Here is a 14,349-nt window from a genome sequence, read left to right as displayed (position 1 = left end):
TTCCCGGACCGGGGCACGAACCCGTGTCCCCTGCATCGGCAGGCGGACTCCCAACCACTGCGCCACCAGGGAAGCCCTTTACCTATTCTTGAGAGTGACTTCACAATCCTCCGGGTTTGCTCATTTCCTCACCTTGAGCCTTAGCCCCTCCTGGGCACTGCTGCCCTCCAGAGCCCCAGGAAGGAAGGCGTGCCCCATCACACATTCTGCCCTGCAGTAAAGGGTCCTGGGTCAGCTGTTGCTCCAGGCTCGAAGACTCCATTCCTGGTCATGTGGATGAGTTGTGCCTCACGTCTTGGAACAGGAAGACTTCCAGGAACAGAGGCATCTTCCCCATCTTTGGGGAAAAACCTCTAGGTGTCACCACACTTCTTAGAAAAGGGCTCCTGCCTTCACCCCTCCCAAAACCACCAATGGCAGTATCTACTTTTCCTTTGAGAACACCAGCAGACCCATTTTTGTCTTGGCCTCACCTTTGATAAAGGTGGCCACTCCCTCCTTCCTGCTTGAACCCCACTTTCCTGGGACTCCCCTGATGGCTTCACCTGCAGGGTCTCCTCCTTCCTCCCAGCCCGCTCTTGCTCCATCTCCTTCCTCTTCTTTTGCCTGACCTTGCAACTTGCCTGTCATTTATGAACCTTTGCAATCCAAATCCCCTTCTGCTGTTGCAAGGACGAGAAAGGAAGAGAACCAGGGATGGACTGATTGTCCAGTGTCTCCAGGATTGCAGCCAGCCTGAGGCTGCAGAGGGCAGCAAAGTCGGAGGGAGACACCGAGACCAGAACTGAGTGAGAAACCACCCAAGATCCAATAGGTCAAAAGTGAAAGCCCAGGGGCTTCCCTGGTGGCGCAGTGGTTGAGAGTCCGCCTGCCGATGCAGGGGACACGGGTTCGTGCCCCGGTCCAGGAAGATCCCACAAAAAAAAAAGTGAAAGCTCAAAGTGGTTATAAACACCAAATGGCCACAAGCTAGGGTATAGGGAGACAAGGGTGAGGCTATAAAACAGTCTTGTTCTGATGTTGTTTTAGGTACTAGATCTTTAATTATTTTCCTTTCTAGTGTCTTGTATGATATTTAGTCTGCTCAGTTTTGTTTGTCTGTTTGTTTATTTAGTATGCGCTGGGTCTTTTTTAAATATAAATTTATTTATTTTATTTATTTTATTTTTGACTCTGTTAGGTCTTCATTGCTGCGTACAGGCTTTCTCCAGTTGCGGTGAGCAGGGGCTACTCTTCACTGTGGTGCGCGGGCTTCTCATTTCGGTGGCTTCTCTTGTTGTGGAGCACGGGCTCTAGGCGTGCAGGTTTCAGTAGTTATGGCACGCAGGCTCAGTAGCCGTGGCACATGGGCTTAGTTGCTCCATGGCATGTGGGATCTTCCCGGATCAGGGCTCGAACTCATGTTCCCTGCATTAGCAGGCATATTCTTAAACACTGCACCACCAGGGAAGCCCCTGCACTGGGTCTTAGTTGCAGCGTGCTGGATCTTTTAATTGCAGCATGCATACTCTTAGTGGCAGCATGCATGCAGGATCTAGTTCCCCGACAAAGGATCGAACACGGGTCCCCTGCATTGGGAGCATGGAGTCTTACCCGCTGGACCTCCAGGGAAGCCCCAGTTGGCTCAGATTTCAAGCTTCTTCTTGGGTCCCTTTGGATATCTTGTATCACTCTGTGATCTATCTCCAAATCGTTCACTGATTTGCTTGTTTCACCTCTGGCTCCCCTACATAGAAGTTATCTGTTACTATATAACAAATTACCACAAACTGAATGGATTAAAACAACACACATTTGTTATCCTAGGTTTTTTCAGGTCAGGAATCTAGCCATGACTTAGTGGATCCTTTGCCTGGGATCTCTCTTGAGGCTGCAATTAGGGGGATGGCCAGGAGGACTAGGGTTTCATCTGAAAGTTGGATAGGGGAAGGATTCACTTCTAACCTCACTCATGTGGGTTTTGGTCAGATTTGTTTCCTGTGGGATGTCGGACTGAGTCTCAGTTCCTAGCTATCTGTTGGTCAAAGGATGTCTTTAGTTATTTACCACATGAGTTTCTCCAACAAGGCAACTTCATCAAAGCCAGCAAGAAAGAAAGTGCCAGCAAGACAGCAGTCAGAATCTTTTGTAACCTAATTTCTGAAATGGCATTTCTTCATGATGAGATATTCTACTGGTTAGAAGCAAATTACTCTTTAGTAGAGGATTACACAAGGCCATGAATACCAAGAGGTAGGGACCATTTTAGAAACGGCTTACCATATCCCACCAGACTATAATTCTGTTAGTGCTGGGACCCTTTTGTTCACATTAACTATCATGTCTCCAGTGTTTTCGAGTGAACGGCATATAGTAGATGCTCAATTAATATCTGTAAAATGAGAGACTAAATGGAGGAAGCTGTATAGTCTAAGAGTAGAATGGCTAAGGAGTGCTTCAACATTTCTTTTATTACGTTCAGGGTTCTGTTCACGGGTTGTTGAAACTAATCAAGGAGCAGTGGGATGGGTGGAATTGTCATGGCAGGTAAAACCAAGGGCAGTGGACTGTAGGGTGAACACAGACAGGGAGGAGTCATTGAACTACAGAAGCCATGGGTCTGCTCATTTGCCTCACCTTGCAGGGTTCCAGGAAGTGATCAGCAGATATTAGCCTTGGTGAGTGCTATGTACCTGCCAAGATGTATCAGTTAGCATTTGCTGCATAACAAACTTCCCCTCCCCAAAAATTAATGATTCAAAATAAAAACTATTTAGTTCATAATTGTGTGGTTCAGAAATTTGGGTCTGGCTCTGTTGGAAAGTTCTGCTGAGCACAGGTGAGCTCATTCATGCATCTGTGGTCAGCTGGTGGGTCGATTAAGTCTGGCTACTTAGCCAGTGCAGTTTTACAAGATAAGTGAAAATACTTTGACAATGCTCCCATCGAGAGAGGAGGTCTTGATCCCCCTGAATCTGGGTGAGCTTGGACTGCTTCAATGAATAGAGTATAGCAGAAGCAATATTATATGATCTCCAACACTAGATCATAAAAGACCATGCAAGCTGCTTCCTTGTTTGCTGGAAGACTCACTCCCAGAGACTTGAGACATCATGTAAGGAGTCCAACTACCCTGAAGCTGCCATGTTAGAGATGCCATGTGGAGGGACTACATGGAGACACCCTGAGACTACAGGGAAAAAAAGGGATTTCCCCCACCAAGAGACCCCAATCATTTGAGTGATTCCAGCCCAGAAACCAGACATGTGAATAGAAATGCCACCAGATAATTCCAGCTCCAGCCACTCTAGGCACCCCCCAGCCCTTCAAGTCTTCCCAGCTTAAGTCCTAGATGCCATGGAGCAGAAACAAGCCATCCCTGTTGTGCCCTGTCCAGGCTCCTGACCCACAGAACCCATGAATATATTTGAAATGGTTGCTATTTTATGTTACTGAGTTCTACGGTGGTTTGTTGCACAGCAATAGAAAATGGGAACAGATGGAGGTTACTCATAGCTGGAGGTTGATTGGTTGGTGATTGAGGCCGCAGGGGTGACTGAGTCATGTGCCTCTCATCACCCAGGTTACTGGGCTAAATGGCAGGGTAGGCAGCTCTCTCATCAACCTCCAACAGAAACATCAAAAAACAAGCAGAAACTGTCATAACCAAATTTCTCAGCAGTCAAGGGTTTATAGCAACCCTACTCAGTAAAGAGTTTAAGGTATTGATCACAATGATGCTCAAAGAACTAAGGAGGAAAATGGATGAACAGAGTGAGAAGTTAGGCTTTTTTTTTTTTTTTTTAGCTGTGCCACACAGCTTACAGGATCTTAGTTCCCTGACCAGCGATTGAACTTGAGCCTTCAGCAGTGAAAGCGCAGAGTCCTAACCACTAGACTGCCAGGGAATTCCCAGAAGTTAGGCATTAAAAAAAAAAGTTGGAAAATAGAAAGAAAAAACAAAGAGAGCTGAAGAGTACAATAACTGAAATTAAAAATACACTTGAGGGACTTCCCTGGTGGTCCAGGGGTTAAGACTCCACCCTCCTAATGCAGGGGGTTGGGGTTCGATCCCTGGTCATGGAACTAGATCCCATATGCCACAACTAAAAGATCCTGCATGCTGCAATGAAGATCCTGCGTACCGCAAATAAGACCCAGGGCAGCCAAATACATAAATATTTTTTTAAATACACTTGAAGGAATCAACAGTAGATTAGATAATACAGAAGAATGGATCAGTGAACTGGAAGAAAGAATAGTGGAAATCACTCAAGCCGAACAGAAAAAAAGAAAAAAGAATTTTTAAAAATGAGGACAGTTTAAGAGACCTCTGGAACAACATCAAGCATACTGACATTCACATTATAGGGGTCCCAGAAAGAGAAGAGAGAAAGAGAAAGGGGCAGAGAACATATTTGAAGACATAATAGCTGAAAACTTCCCTAACCTGGGAAAGGAAACAAACATCCAGGTCCGGGAATCACAGAGAGTCCCAATCAGGATCAACCCAAAGAGGACCATAACAAGACATGTCATAATTAAGATAGCAAAAATTAAAGTCAAAGGGAGAATATTAAAAGCAGCAATAGGAAAGCAAGAAGTTATGTACAAGAGAACTCCCATAAGGCTATCAGCTGACTCTTCAGCAGAAACTCTGCAGGTCAGAAGAGAGTGGCATGATATATTTTAAGCGATGAAATGGAAAAACCTACAAACAAGAATACTCTACCCAGCAAGGTTCTCATTCAGATTTGAAGGAGAGATCAAAAGTTTTACAGACAAGCAAAACTAAAAGACTTCAGCACCACCAAACCAGCTTTACAAGAAATGTTAAAGGGTCTTCTCTAAGCAGAAAAGAAAAGACCATAACTAAAACTGTGAAATTATGAAAGGAAAAATCTCATTGTTAAAGGCAAATATACAGTAAAGGTAGTAGATCAACCACTTATAAAGTTAGTAGGGGGTTTCCCTGGTGGCGCAGTGGTTAAGAATCCGCCTACCAAGGCAAGGGACACGGGTTCAAGCCCTGGCCGGGGAAGATCCCACATGCCGCAGAGCAACTAAGCCGGTGCGCCACAACTAGTGAGCCTGAGCTCTAGAGCCCGCAAGCCACAACTACTAAGCCCACGTGCCACAACTACTGAAGCCTGTGTGCCTAGAGCCCGTGCTCCGCAACAAGATAAGCCACGACAATGAGAAGCCCGCGCACCGCAACGAACAGTAGCGCCCGCTCACCGCAACTAGAGAAAGCCTGCGCGCACCAACGACGACCCAACAGAGCAAAAAATAAAAAAATAAATAAATTTATTTTTTTAAAAAAAGCTAGTAGGAAGGTTAAAAGACAAAAGTAATAAAGTCACCTATATCCACATTAAGTAGTTGAGGGATACACGAAACAAAAATATGTAAAATATGATGTCAAAAACAGTAAATATTGCAGGGGAGGAGGAAAAATTCAAGGTTGTTAAAATATGATCAAAATGAAGAGATCAGCAACTTAAAATAATCATGTACATATACAGATTTCTATATATAAACCTCATGGTAACCACAAACCAAAAATCTATAATAGATACATACACAATAAAAGAGAAAGGAATCCAAACATAACACTAAAGATACTCATCAAATCACAAGCAAAGAGAGCAAAAGAAGACAGGAAGAAAGAAGAACTACAAAAACACCACCACAACAATTAACAAAATGGCAATAAGTACATCAATAACTACCTTAAATGTAAAGCTGACAGGACTCATACGTTCTGATTTTAAACTTAATACAAAGCTACAGAAACAAAACAGTTCGAAACAGTGTGGTCTGGCACAAGGATAGATGTATTACCAATGGAATAGAATTGAAAATCCAGAAATAAACCCATACGTCTATGGCCAGTTGATTTTTCACAACAGTGCCAAGTCCATTCAATGGGGAAAAAAACAGTGTCTTCAACAAATGGTGCTGGGACAACTGGATTTCCACATGCAAAAGAATGAAATTGGACCTTTACTTCACATCATATATAAAAATTAACTAAAAATGGAAAACCAACCTAAATATAAGAGCTAAAACTATCAAACTCTTAGAAGAAAACATAGGAGTAAATCTGTATGACACTGAATTTGGCAATGGCTTTTTAGCTATGACACCCAAAGCGCAGGCGACAGAAGAAAAAATAAATTGGACTTCATCAAAATTTAAAACTTTTATGCATCAAAGGACGTCTTCAAGAAGGTGAAAAGGCAACATACAGAATGGGAGAAAATACTTGCAAATCATATATCTGACAAGAGCTTAATATCCAGAACATATAAAGAAATCCTGCAACTCAATAACAACAACAAAAAACATACAACTCACTTTAAAAATGGGCAAAAGTCTTGATGATATACGAACGGCCGATAAGCACATAAAAAGATGCTCAATGTTATTAGTCACTAGGTAAATGCAAGTCAAAGCCACAATGAGATAACAGTTCACCCCTACTAGGATAGCTATAGCTTTTTTTAAAAATAACAAATATTGGCAAGGATGTAGAGAAATTGGAACCCCCATGCACTTCTGGTGAGAATTTAAAATGGTGAGCCACTGTAGAAAACACTTTTGCGGTTCCTCAAAAAGCTGAACATAGAAGTACCATAGGATTCAGCAGTTCCACTCCTGGGTATATATCAAAACAATCAAACAGACACTTTTGCACCCGTGTTCATAGCAGCATTATTCACGGTAGCCAAAAGGTGGAAACAACCAAAGCGTCCAGTGACGGATGAATGGATAAGCAAGATATAGTACATACAAACATCAGAATATGATTTAGCTTTTAATAAAAAGGAATGAAGTTCTAATACAACATGGATGAACCTGAAAATATTTGCTAAGTTAAATAAACCAGACGAAAAGACAAATATTGTATGATTCCACTTAGGTGAACTACCTAGAATAGATAAATTCATAGAGACAGAAAGTGGAATAGAGGTTACCAGGGGCTGGGGGTGGGGCGGGGGGAATGAGGAGTTATTGTTTCACGGGGACAGAATTTCTACTTGAGAATGATGAAAAAATGTTGGAAGTAGGTAGTGATGATTGCAGAGCATTGTGAATGCAGCTAATGCCACTGAATTGTACACTTAAAAATGGCAAATGTTAGGTTATATATACTTTACCACAATTAAAAATTCTACAAAAAAAAAAAAAAAAAGAGCAGAAGCTGCTAAGCCTCTTAAGATCTAGGCTCAGAACTAGCCCAGCATCACTTCTGATGCATTCTGTTGGTCAGAACAAGTGATAAAACCAGCTCAAATTCAAGTAACGGGGAAACAGACTCTACTTCTTTTTTTTTTTTTTTTGCAGTACGCGGGCCTCTCACTGTTGTGGCCTCTCCCGTTGCGGAGCACAGGCTCCGGACACAATCCCCCGGAGCACAGGCTCAGTGGCCATGGCTCACGGGCCCAGCCGCTCCGCGGCATGTGGGATCTTCCCGGACCGGGGCACGAACCCGCGTTCCCTGCATCGGCAGGCGGACTCTCAACCACCGCGCCACCAGGGAAGCCCGACTCTACTTCTTTATAGGAGGAGCTACATATATTGTCCCCTTTTTCGCTCTTTATAAGACAAAGTATCAAGTCTGAGACCATATTAGTCAATATTCCCAACAAACAAATTTTGAGTCCAAAGCTTAGTCCAGAAAAAAATTTTTGATTGTGCTAAAACTTACCTGCTAAATACTGAGAAGAGTCTTTTAATAAATTTAAATATGCAAAATTTGACTCTGAAGAAATGACAACCACCACCACCCAAAAAAAATCACAGAGGTAGAATTGACAGCTGGTAAAAATTGGACAAAAAGAGTCCAATTAATGCATCAAATGTTTACTGCAAAAATCACATGAAAAAAATGTTCCTGATAAAAATGATTTCAATCAAGTAAAAATGAACACTGAAAAAAGATTGGGAACGGTTTTAAGTGCACTGAATAGCAAAGTGATCCAGCAATCTAATTGGCTAGATTCAGCTTAGGATTCAAAAGTCTTTTCCAACAGAAATGTGTTGGATTTTTTTTCCCACTGTGCTTATAAAAATGGAATCAAAGTGTCCCCAGAATAAAACCATCCTTTGTGTGAATACAGCAGAGTAAGGATGAGAGGGTCAGATGCCCTGTGCATCTTCCTAGTGTTTAACTTTATTCCCCAGACACCAGATGCCACTTATCTCCTAGGCAAGGTCCCAGAAACGATCTGGTCATGACCTCTATCTGGGTGGCCTTGGACCCCACCCAGGTTTGTGCCTCTGCAGACCCCTCTGTCCCCCACCTCTTGTACCAGTCCAGGTTCTTCTGTTCCTTGGAAGTTGTGGGTCACACCAAACTGTTCTTTTCTGAAGGCAAACCCCAAGATTTGTCCTTTATGATGGCTCCTCACTCCTCCGCACTGAGGGACCACGGGCAGCCAGCTCAGAGATTGTCCTTTGGTGACTACTTGACCCTCACCACATCCTGGTGTCACTCTTGCCCTCCTGACTTACCCTGCATCCTATCTCTAACGTGCCTATAGGGGTCCTCCCCCCGCCTCCCAAGTCCACCCAGGAATCAGAGGACAATGTCCATAAGATTCTCTTCAGCTTCATCCTCTGCAAATCCAAGGTCACCTTGGATTTGTCAAGGACTATGAAATGGCCAGCACAGAAGCTTTAAAAGAAGGAAGGCAAATAGGGACTTCCCTGGTGGTCCAGTGGTTAAGACTCCACCCTTACACTGCAAAGGGCATGGGTTCGATCCCTAGCCTGGGAACTAAGATCCCCCACACCAAAAAAAAAAGGGAGGGGGAGGCAAAGATATGCTTTTGTTTTTTTTTGGTCCCTGCGGCACATGGGATCTTAGTTCCCCAATCAGGAATGGAACCTGGGCCCTCGGCAGTGAAAGTATGGAGTCCTAACCACTGGACAGCCAGGGAATCAAAGATATGTTCTTTTATATATATATATATAATTTCATTTATTTATTTTTGGCTGCATTGGGTCTTTGTTGCTGTGCGTGGGCTTTCTATAGTTGCGGCGAGCAGGGGCTATTCTTCCTTACGGTGCACGGGCTTCTCATTGCAGTGGCTTCTCTAGCTGCGCAGCATGGGTTTTAGGCACGTGGGCTTCAGTAGTTGTGGCACAAGGGCTCAGTAGTTGTGGCACACAGGCTTAGTTGCTCCACGGCATGTGGGATCTTCCTGGACCAGGGCTCAAACCCATGGCCCCTGCACTGACAGGCAGATTCTGAACCGCTGCGCCACCAGGAAAGTCCCAAAGATACGTTCTTTTTTAAAAAATGGGGTATGGGGGTATATGGGCATGTGGGGGAGAAGGAATTCATTTTAATTATTTTTACCACAGAGTTTTTAGAAATACGCTTGGAGGCTTTTCTTAACAGTTCCAAAATTTTAATAGATGCAATGTACAATAGATAGTAAGAGAGAGGGAGAGAGGGAAGACACAGAGACGGAGTATAGACAGCGGCAGAGAGGGTGTAGACAGATTCAGAGTAGAGACAGAGACAAAGAGAGACTAGACAGAGGCAAAATGTAGATGGGACAGAGTGTAGACAGAGGCGGAGACGTATGGACAGGGGCAGAAAGCGTGGCTGTATGGCATTCAACGCTCCCCAAACCAGAAGGAACCCCCTATCTACTATTTAGAAGGTTGAGATCTCAAACCTCAGAAGGTCCTGACACTCCCCACTCTGGGTGCCAGGCTTCCCCGTTTCCATTTCTGTCTCTCCATTTTGAACTTACGATGTCACCCTCTCTTCTGTGACAGGGTCCTTCCCTGCCCCACCCCACTCCAGGGCCCACCCCTGCATCTTGGGGTGGAAACTTGTCCCTTTCTCTAAGTCTTGCCCCCTATCCATAACTGCCTCTGCATCTCCCTCCCCAGCCTGAGCGATCCCCCCACCCTTCCCTCCCCTGTTAATAATCTTAGGCCCGCCATTCATTCATTCATCAAACATTTATAAGCAGTTTCCATGTGCTGGGCCCCTGCTCAGCAATGCCGGGACCCCCTGACCTAGGTCGTGCCTTCCCCCGCCCCCATTTATCTAGGAGGAGTGGGGGATGGGAGGGCCATATAAGCAGTGATAACAGCGTGCTCTGAGTTTGATGGTGGAACATAAGACACTGTCAGCCTCAGAGAAGATACCTAACCCGGCCTAGACTAGAGAATGGGACAGACCTGAGTCTCCGGTGTGACATCCCGACCACCCAAAGCCCCGCCCTCAGCACAGAGCCGGGCTCAGAGAAGATATGGTCCCTCAGCCTAAGGGATTTCTGGCAACGCCCCTTCTCAGACCCAACCCATGAGCCTCTACCTGATCTGCCCCCGCCCCTCCACTGATCTAGGCCACGCCCTTCTCAGCCCCTCCCGTACTTCATTCAAACCACCAGGCCTCAAGCCCCACCGCCCGGGAGGCTAACCTCACATGATCTCGTTGGCCAGAGAGCGTCACTTCACCGCCCTCCTTCAGTGTCATTGGCTCCCTAGGTGTCAATCTTCTTTATAGAGGCCCAAGAGTTGCCATGGCCGAGGTTTGAGGGGCAGATAATAATGGCCGTCCCAGGAAGTCTCGTTATTGGGCAAAAAGCCCGGCTCTGGGCGGGGCTTAGAGCCAAACGCTGGCCTGCCTCTGTCTGGGGTTCCTCAGGGACGCAGCCTTCCCTCAGAGACACACCCCTCTCTCCTTCCTATTGGCCCTGCCAAGTGTTGATCAACAGTATTCCACATTCCGATAGGTAAAACACCCCGTCCTTCACTGCTTCCCTAATTTCAATTCGCTTCTCTCCTTAAAGGCGGCAACCTTCTGGCCGTAGCCAGGGCCCTCGCCCTCTTTACGGAGTGACCATGGATTGGCCAGACACCCCGTCACTCCTGACCAGTGGGCGGAGCCAGAGCGCCTGGGGGCGGTGAATTGGCTGACTGGGCCTCGGGGGCGGGGCAGCGGCTCCTGTCAGCGGGTGAAATGGCAGCGACAGAGCCGGCGGTGGCCGCGGTCCCGGGGGGCGGCTGAGGGGGCCGGGCCGGGCTGCGGGGCGAGCGACGCGGCGGGGCCCGGGACGGCGGAGCGGCCCGGGACGGCGAGGCTCGGCATGGCTATGGCGGCGTGCTCTTCGCAGGTAGGTAGGCGGCGCGGGCCGGGCCTCCCGGGCGCCTTCTCAGGCCCGCGACTCCGCGCTGTGGCCCACAGGGGCCGGGCAAGACTGGGACTCGGGCCCCCTCGCCCCGGAACCCGCGCCGGGAGCCCTCGGCACTCCCAGCACGGACCCTGGCCGTCAGCCTCGGGCCCTGGCCCCTGCCCATCCTCGTTCCGACGCTTCCCGACCCCTCAGGGCCCCTCCCACGACTGCTCCGGGGGCCCTCCTCCCCCACGCCGCCCCCTCCCCGGGAGGCCCCCTCAGGCCCGTGACCCCCGCTCACCCTCTTTACTGACCCTCAGGACCCCTTCCCGGACCCTTCAGGGCTCCCCCAGTCCCCACCCCGCAGACCCGGCCCCTACGAGCGCCCCCGCAAGCCCAGGACCTCCGCCCTCTCTCTGTCCCTATCCCTCAAGACCCCTTTCATCTGTAGACCCCTTGCCACTCCATCCCTCCCCTCACTTCACATCCTATCTCTGGGCCCAGAACTGCCTCCGCCCCCAAGGATACCCGTCTTAGAGCCATACCCCTCCCTTCTGACCGCACAGGACCCCTCCCCAGCCTCTGTAAATCCAGATTTCTGCCCGCAGGCCTCACCTCAGCCTGCTGGGCCATCTCCCACCCCCAACAGCCCCATGCCCAAGGGCACCCCTGAAAGCCACTCCTCAGGGTCCTCGTCGCACACACACCCTGATCCTGACTCGTCTTGATCCCTACTTCCTGAGAATCCACCCTCACCTCATGCTCAGGACCTCCCAACAGATGTTCTGACCCCCACTCCTCACCCAAGGGACACGACCTCTGTGAGGGCCCCACTCACGCGCACAAGCACACACACACACATCTGGGAGGCAACAGAGCAAAACCAATGAACCCCCAACAACTCATACTGATAGACACTCTGGGCCCCTCAACACACATTCAGGAGCCCTTCACACACACGCACGGACAGACACTTGGATCCCCAACAAACGCAGAAAAACTTAAGACCTCCAACACAGAGCCAGGCAATTGGGACCTGCCCCCCTCAACGCACACACACACACACACCCAGGGCTCCTCAGCACTTTAGCACCCCTCCTTGGAATTCACCTGCCCAGGTCCTCCTGGAGGCCCCAACAGCTCCCAGCTCAGGCAGAGACTCAGAGACATGAGCTACCTGCCGTGCCCCAGGCAGCCAGCCTTCCCATCCACACCAGCCTCCCTGAGCCAGTGCCCCTGTTGGGGCCCTGGAGGTGGCGGGGTGACCCAGAATCTCCCAGCACCCCTGTGGACACCTGCCCCAGGCCTCTTCCCCTTTATTCATCTCACCCGCTTTACCCTTCTTCAAGGGGAAGGATGCTCCCTCTCTCTCCTACACCAGTCTCCCCAAAAGAACCACTGCTTGCCCCCTGATTTCTGCCACCCCTGGCAGAAGGGTAGGGGTACCGCCTGCTCCTGGCCCCGGTCCTGAAGTCTGACCAGACTGGTAGGACCAGCATCCTGACCCCATCACGCCCGCTGGCCTCAGATGGCAGGGGCAGCCCCTGACAGCCCCTGACAGCCCCGAGAACTCTTTCACCCACGACCGGCGTGTCATGCCAAAATGAAACAGCTTCCTTCGATCCTGGCATTTGAGACCCAGTGGGGCTGGGTTTGGGCCTGCCAGAAGCAGACAGCTCTTTGTTAAGGAATATTTTCAGAAGGGAAAAATGTGCTGAAGAGGCTCGGGTGGAACATGAGTGAGGAGTCGGCTTGGTGTTTTTTCCCTCAGCCGGGCTGGGATGGATCTGGGGGACCCATTTCGTCGTGTCTTTCCAGGTGTACTGGCTCTTCCCGCCCTACAGCCCACACCCTCGGGTCCAACCTGTGGGTTCCCCTGGGCTTCTGTGGTCGACTGCAGGTGGTTTGGTTTGACTGCAGGTTGGGATGAGGCAAGTCAAAGGGAGGGCAGATCACAGAACTGGTGAGACAGCGCAGCCAGGACCGCAGGGACGGAGAAGGAGCCCCAGGTCCTGCCTGAGGGGAATCCAGATCAGGCCAGAGCTGCCTGTCTGACATAAGCATGCCTGGAAAACCCCAGAGGAACAAGCCCAGGCTTTTTTGTGGATATTTACCAGTGGATTCTGGATGGCTCTGGGGAAAAGCGCATCTATGCTTGGGGCCTTGACTTACCCATCTAGAAAATGGGGAGAGAAATCCTGAGACCAGGACTTTGTACTTCAGGGGAGCCAGAGAGGTTAGGATGTGGCCCTGAATGCCCCCTGGGCACCATGTGGAAGGGGTCAGTGGGGTCCAGGAGGGCAGTCGCCTACCTGTGGGTGCTAGCAGAGTCACTGGGCATCCTGGGCCCCTGGTTGGAATTAGCTGATGCCTCAGTGGATAATGGCTGTCTTTCCATGGCTGAGCCAGTTTACATCAGGGCTAAGAGACAGTTGGTTGTGGGATCTGTGGCCCCACAGGGACCTCCCAGGGGGGCAGAAGGCAGTCGGGTGCCTGCTTGCTGGCAGTGCCCACACCCCACGTAGACCTCTGACGCTGTGCGGGGAGAGGTTTGTTCTGCCCACGTGCTGAAGGGAGGAGTGAACGAGGAGACTTCTGAAGGTCACGAGGCACACAGGAAACAAACTCCACAGCCTCCCCAGGGGGGACTTTGTGCAGATGCAGTGGGGTCAGAAGCCTCCCCGGGACAGACTGTGGACTCCTTAGGAAAACACGAGAAGGCTCCCGGGAAGGGCTGGTGAAAGACATCAGTGCCCTTTAGCCTAGACTGGGGGGCCAGGGCCGGGTCTTTGTGCATGTGCTTTTGATGGGTGCAGGGGGAACGGAGGATTGTGCTCTAGCTTCCTGTTGCAGAATATGGGTGCTGGTTGTTCCGGATGAGGCCCCTACCATGTACTGGGAATCGAGTCAGGGGCTGGGGTTGTGAGGATCATCAGGGATGGCCCCTGCCCTGCATGTAAAGACCCTCTCCACGTCAACAGGCAAGAGCTGAAACCAGGAGTGCACACTGATCAGGCCGCGCTGCGCACCAGGCCCTGTACCAAGCCCCATTGACATACTATCTCATTTAATCCCCCCAAACCACCCGGAGGAACCAGCATTCCAGCCCGTGCCCTTTCCATCCCAGCCCGTGTGGAAGCAGAAGACAGATTTTTTTTTTTTTTTTTTTTTTTTTCGGTACGCGGGCCTGTCACTGTTGTGGCCTCTCCTGTTGCGGGGCACA

General features: G+C 49.2%; 1 protein-coding gene across 1 annotated transcript in view; it reads left to right on the top strand.

The window, feature by feature from the left end:
- The first annotated feature begins 10,975 nt into the window (after positions 1–10,975).
- The window catches only part of EVI5L (ecotropic viral integration site 5 like), a 30,191-nt gene continuing 26,817 nt past the window's right edge, over positions 10,976–14,349 (top strand). Inside the window, exon 1 of the mRNA XM_055081090.1 lies at positions 10,976–11,126. The gene's annotated coding sequence lies outside the window, so the exon portion shown is untranslated. The remainder of the gene's footprint in view (positions 11,127–14,349) is intronic.

Source organism: Physeter macrocephalus, chromosome 2 (assembly GCF_002837175.3).
Source record: "Physeter macrocephalus isolate SW-GA chromosome 2, ASM283717v5, whole genome shotgun sequence".
Taxonomy (NCBI): Eukaryota; Metazoa; Chordata; class Mammalia; order Artiodactyla; family Physeteridae; genus Physeter; species Physeter macrocephalus.
The sequence above is the reverse complement of the archived record's forward strand: the minus strand, read 5'-3'. Positions and strand labels throughout refer to the sequence as shown.